Genomic DNA, 6,831 nt, shown 5'->3' with positions numbered 1-6,831 from the left:
TCTGGGAGAAACCTGCCCCCAGCTCTCAACCTATTGCCATTCAATTCAGTTCTCCTTGTATGTCTGTTGTGCCTTCTGAGCTATTGCCCCAGCACTGGAACTCAGAGGGAGTAAGTCTGAGTATGTCCAGTACAGGTCTTTTAAGAGGCACTCCTGGGACTCCAGCAGCCCTTTGATCACTCAACCATAGTCCTCACTGGTTTTTATAGCCAGAAATTATGGGACTTCTCTTCCTGACTCTGGAACCCCAGGCTGGGGGACCTAGGGTGGTGTTAGGACCCCTGAAATTTCAGGGTGGACCTCCACAACTGACATATCCTTCCCAGTTTTTATCCCCCACAAGTGGGTGTGGGACCAGCCTGTTTCATGTCCTTGCCCCTCCTACCCATCTCAATGTGGTTTATTCTTTATATCCTTAGTTGTAGGACTTCTGTTCAGCTAGGTTTCAGGTGGTTGTGAATGATGGTTGTCCTATAGTTTAATTGTAATTTTCATGTGGTTGTGGAAGAATGTGAATACTGTGTTTATTTATGCTTCCATCTTGACCAGAAGCCAAGTATTCTTCAGAAAATTTTCCAAATCCAGAATCATTACATCTACACTGTCTTCATCTTTGTGGGAGGGAAAGAGAGAGAAAATGTAGTCGAGTGGAAAGACCATGGAGTTTTAAGCTAGCTATACCTGAGTTTAAATCTTAACTGTGTCCAATATGCTAATATGATCTTATCAAGTTGTTTAATTTAACTAAGCCTTAATTTCTTCATCTGTAGAATGGGAATGTTAATAGTCCTCGTAGGGTTGTTGGAGAATCATAATGTGTACAAAACATCTGGCACAAGGCTGGTAATCACTAAATGGTACCTATTCTTATTTGCTGCCCACATGGAATTTCTTTAATAGGAAATAAAATAAGGTAATTAGTGGAGGAAAAGAAACTGTGGCATACTAAAGTGTAAACAATTTACAGGTTACACTAAAGTGTAACCAATTTACATGGCAGGCAAATACTTGCCAGGCAATTTACAAACAATGAGGCACAGGGTATTCAGCTAACAGTTCCTGCTTGGAGTCTTACTGGCTAATGCTAAGGTGATTATGCTAAGGTTCCTTTTCTGAAGTAGGTTTTCTTATCTGAGATTCAATGCAATCTTAATCAAAATCTAAGCAGGGCTTTTCCATACACTGACAAGCTGTTTCCAAAATTAATGTGATAATGCAATAGCCCTAGAATATCCAAAGCAATCATATTAAAGAACAGCCTAGAAAAATAAAAATATATTTACACTAAAGCCCATACATGAATGTTTATAGCAGCTCTTATTTATAATTGCCAAAAAATGGAAACAATACAAATGTTCTTCAACAAGTAAATGGATCAACAACCTGCAATACATTCATCAAATAAAATATTAGGCAGCAAATGAAAAAAAATGACATTGATACATGTAACAACTTGGTTAAATATCAAAAGCATTTTACTGAGTTGAAAAAAGCCAGTCTCAAAAGTTTACAAACGGTATGATCTATTTATATGACATTTTCTAAAAAATAAAAGAATGGATTAGTGGTTGCCAGTGATTAGAAGTAGGGAAAAGGTGAAACTGTTTATATTCCAAGTGTGGTGATGATTACATATATTTACATATTTATTAAAATTAATAGAACCATACTTTTTAACAAACTCGCCTTCACTACTTGTTAATTTTAAAAATCAAAATTTATAAAGGAGAACAAAGTCAAAAGACAAACCATCTGACTTCCTAATTTATTATAAGTTATAATGATTGAGACTATGTGCTACTGGTATAAGGAGAAACAAATAGATCAATAAAGCAAAGTGGAGAGCTCTGATATAAACTCACATTTATATAGTAACTTGATTTTCAAAAAGATGTTAACCAATCCAATGAGAAAAGAACGTCTTATCAACAAACCATGCTGGAACAACTAACTGTATATCCATATGGAAAATAATGCATTCCTACTGCCTATCACACAATGAGCAATTCAGAATGGACCGTAAACCTAAACATAAAAGCTAAAACTGTAAACTTGATAGAGGAAAACTTAAGAGAATATCTTTGTGTGACTAAAAGATGAGTAAAGATTTCTTTAGCAAGATTCGGAAACCAATAATCATATAATAAATATTTGAAAAATTTGACTTCAACAAAATTAAAACCATCTAGCCTGACCAGGTGGTGGTGCAGTGAATAGAGTGTGGACCTAGAACACTGAGGACCCAGGTTTGAAACCCTGAGGTCTCCGGCTTGAGCACGGGGTTGCTGGCTTGAGCGTGGGAGCGTGGGATGGTAGACATGACCCTATGGTGTCTGGTTTGAGCCCAAAGGTTGTTGGCTTGAGCAGGGGTCACTGGCTCAGCTGGAGTCCCCTGGTCAAACCACATATGAGAAGCAATCAAGGAACAACTGATGCGCCACAACTACAAATTGATGCTTCTCATTTCTCTCCCTTCCTGTCTGTTTGTCTGTCTCTCTGTCTTTCTCTCAACAAAAGGTATCTTCTAGAGAATGAATGAACAAGCTATGAGCTAAGAGAAAAAGTTTGCAAAACACAGATATCTGACTGAAGATTTATTATATCCAGTATCTCTCTTTAGTGGTAGATGATCTTGGTGAGCCTCAGTGAATATCTGTTCTTCCTGTAAGCCTAATTTATACAGATGGTTAGGAAATTTGTGTTAAGTGTCTATTGAACTCTGAATATACTCTGAAACTCCTACTGTTTATTTGTTTTCTGACAATGTTTCTCTTTATTTTTTTCTTACTTTTATGGAGGTCATAAAACTCTAGTTCCACTGTGGGGGCTGTTTAAAATGCTTGCCAGAAGGGTTGTTGTTGTATCAGTCAGCATTTGTGTTTGCAAACAACAAGATCCACCTCGTCGGTATATGCAGAAAAGAAATGGAATGTGCATAATTTTTAAAAGATATTATGAGCTCACCGAACTTCGAAAAGAACCCAAGAGTTAGAATCTGAGGCTGGGCAACAACCACACTCAAAAGCTTCTCTAGCAAACACATCTCTGCAAATGCTGCCTTACAAATCCCGAAACCAGATACCAGAAATTCTGCCACTTCCACCAGTGAAGAATCAGCTAACTTCACCAAGCATGCTTTCTAGATAATATATAGCCACCTTCCCTTATGGTTTACTTCTGAATTCAGTCCCAGTAGAGTGGCCCTGATTCATGCATGCTAGATCACATTCCGGCATGGTAGGTGGCTTCTTCCTTAGAATAGTAGGTTTCTTGTGCACTGTTGGTGGGAATGCAGATTGGTACAGCCACTATGGAAAACAGTATGGCGAGTCCTCAAAAAATTAAAAATAAAACTACCTTTTTACCCAGTAATTCCACTTCTGGATATATATTCACAGAAACCCAAAACACTAATTTGAAAGAATACATGCACCCCTGTGTTCATTGCGGCATTATTTACAATAAAGCCAATATATAGAAACAACCTAAGTGCTCATCAATAAATGAGTGTAAAAAGTGGTACGTATACACAATGGAATATTACTCGGCCATGAAAAAGAATAGAATATTACCATTTGTGACAGCATGTATGGACCTAGATACAAAAAGCAAAAGTTATCCTTGTACTTCAAGCTAAAAAAGAATGGATTAATAATGTTAGGTAACTTACTGAATCTCCTAAAGGCCAAGAGAGCAGACACTGAAAGTAAGCAATCAGAAACAATGTCCAACCACTTTATCTCACAACAGTTTACAGCCAAGAATGTCACCAACGCAACTCCCAAATATCTCAAGACTTCTGCTACCATGCCTGCTTAAAGACTGATCACTCACATGAGGCTACTTCCCCATACTTCTTACTTCTGAATCCAAGTCTCATGAGAATGTGGCCAACTGCCAGAACCTGGATCATATGACTACACCAAGCTGGGAGAGGTCTGCAGTTGTGAATTTTCTGGCTTCTTTCTTGGGAAGAAAGGATTTATAGTATGGCAGGTTACCAAAATGTAAGGAGGAGTTGAAAGTTGTAGGATGACCACAAATAATTAGTGTTCATTAATTAGTGTTCATAACTGATTTAAATATCCATTCATAACCCCTGTTACCCATAGTGCACAGCTTTGAGTTAATATGCAAAAACACACAATATCAATTGCCCAAAGATCTCTGAACATTAAGGATAAGTAAAAATCCCAGTTTAGATTTTGTATCCATATACTACTTTCTTCCACTTAAATGCAGGTGCAGCCCTGGCCGGTTGGCTCAGCGGTAGAGCGTCGGCCTAGCGTGCGGAGGACCCGGGTTCAATTCCCGGCCAGGGCACACAGGAGAAGCGCCCATTTGCTTCTCCACCCCTCCGCCGCGCTTTCCTCTCTGTCTCTCTCTTCCCCTCCTGCAGCTAAGGCTCCATTGGAGTAAAGATGGCCCGGGCGCTGGGGATGGCTCTGTGGCCTCTGCCTCAGGCGCTAGAGTGGCTCTGGTCGCAACATGGCGACACCCAGGATGGGCAGAGCATCGCCCCCTGGTGGGCAGAGCATCGCCCCATGGTGGGTATGCCGGGTGGATCCCGGTCGGGCGCATGCGGGAGTCTGTCTGACTGTCTCTCCCTGTTTCCAGCTTCAGAAAAATGAAAAAAAAAAAAAAAATGCAGGTGCAGATGATATAATATAGAAAGAAACCAAGTAAGGCCACAATATGGTCTTGCCTGAGACAGGAAGGCTAGAGCTGCTGCCAGGAATGCCCCTCCCTCCTGGAAATTTTGTCGCTCTGTTACCATGCAATATGCCTCAGTGACCCTTGCTACAATCTTGCCAACTGATTCCTCTATTTGTAAAGCAGAATTTCTGGGTAGGAATTCTTGGCAAATGTCAGACTGCTTCTGTGCCAAGATAGGATTAGGGTTCTCTGCATCTTGATCTCACCAATTGCTCCCAAAAGAGAAATAGGTTGTGGCTAAAATTACAGGATCCAGCCCTACCTGGCCCCCAGTAGCTGGCCCATCATGTCCACTTTTGGAACAGCTAATGTTCCCTGCCTCTTCTGGGGATCAGCTGGCTGGCGGCCTCAGCCAGGCTCTTCTGTATGGTGATGTGGACTCTAGAGTTTGCAGCAGAAGCAGTATCACCTGGGATTAAAGTATTGCTGCCTCTTTAAATCTGATCTTTCTCAGAGTTATTAGTAGGCTATTGTTTGGCTCATTTTTTTTTTTTTTTTTTTTTACCATCGTTCATTCAGGACTATAATTTTATCCAGAGGAATAGATCTCAATGTTCAGGTGGATATTTTTAAGCCAGAAGGACTATAATGAAAGGCTATCCTTAGCTAGATGCATTCATCAAAAACCTTACTATTCCAGCTACTCTCCCAGGACTATTCAAGGAGAGAAGCAGGAGGCACATCTCCTGTCTCAGGGATATATAACTCAGCACAGACATGGGGGCTTGGATGGGTTCATAAAGGACAGACATGTACGAAGATCAGGGAGCAACTGACTCATAGCCAGACCGTGAAATATGATGCTGATGTCAAACCTACCACTGTTCATCTTCACGCAGGTCCTCCTTACTTCATCCCAGAGCTATCTGGGCTGGCTCCCCACTGGGGTCTCCACCTGCAAAAGCTCCCTTCCTCTGTAGGCCCCGAACACCCATTGCTTTTCTCAAGCACCTCTAGGGATCCCCCTAGCTTCCGTGAGCTCTTCTCAATCATTTGGTTTTTAAAAATTCATAACTTCTCACATCATGGAAATTGTATTTTATGGTTGGCTAAAAAATAACCAAAAGCTACTTAATAATCAAGAAAAGTTTTATATTAAGTTATCTTATTAATCCAGCCAGCAAATATATCATTTAGAATAATATATACTTACATGGGACATTATTTATTCACCCAATGACAGTGATTGCTGCACGTTAGGATTGCAGTAATCCTCTTTTCTTAGCCCCATTCTCACTTGGAGGTTCTACTATTTTTGGTATAAGGTACAAATCTGTCACACTGTAGCCACCATCTACCTTTCTGGCTAGAAACCCCACTGCTCCTTTCTATGGGTCATATGTGCCATGTGGTCCACCTGTCATTCCAAAAGCTTGCTTCTCAACTGCCACAACTTTGTTCACATTTTTCTTATTCCAAAGCTTTTTTCTGCCCCTCCCTCCCTCTATCATTATATGCTGAAAACATGCTGAAACCTTTCCAATTGTTTGAGGCATAATTTAAATACCACCTATGGCCTGACCAGTGGTGGCACAATGGCTAGAGTGTCAACCTGGGACACTGAGGTCTCAGGTTCAAAACCTCAAGGTCACCAGCTTGACTGCAGGCTCACCAGCTTGAATATGGGGTCACCAGCTTGAGTGTGGGATCATTGACATGATCCCTCCGTCACTGGCTTGAGCCCAAAAGTCACTAGCTTGAAGCCCAAGGTCACTGAGTTGAAGCCCAAGGTCGCTGGCTTGAGCAAGGGGTCACTGGCTCGGCTTGCAGCCCCCCAGTCAAAGCACATATGAGAAAGCAATCAATGAACAACTAAAGTGACGCAATTATAAGTTGATGCTTCTCTTCTCTCTCCCTTCTTGTCTCTCTGTTTGTCTGTCTCTGTTTCTGTCTCTCTCTCTCGCTAAAAAAATAAAATTGTTATTAAATAAAAAAAATAAATACCACCTACAATCAGAATGACCTATAGGCCTACGGTTCTCTGGCCCTTCATTGTCTAGTTCCTTAGTTCTGAGACAAAGCCCAGGATCAGGGTTCCCCAAACTTTTTACACAGGGAGCCAGTTCACTGTCCCTCAGACTGTTGGAGGGCCGCCACATACAGTGCTCCTCTCAC

The sequence above is a fragment of the Saccopteryx leptura genome, chromosome 2 (assembly GCF_036850995.1).
Source record: "Saccopteryx leptura isolate mSacLep1 chromosome 2, mSacLep1_pri_phased_curated, whole genome shotgun sequence".
Lineage (NCBI taxonomy): Eukaryota > Metazoa > Chordata > Mammalia > Chiroptera > Emballonuridae > Saccopteryx > Saccopteryx leptura.
This window is presented reverse-complemented; position numbering follows the sequence as displayed.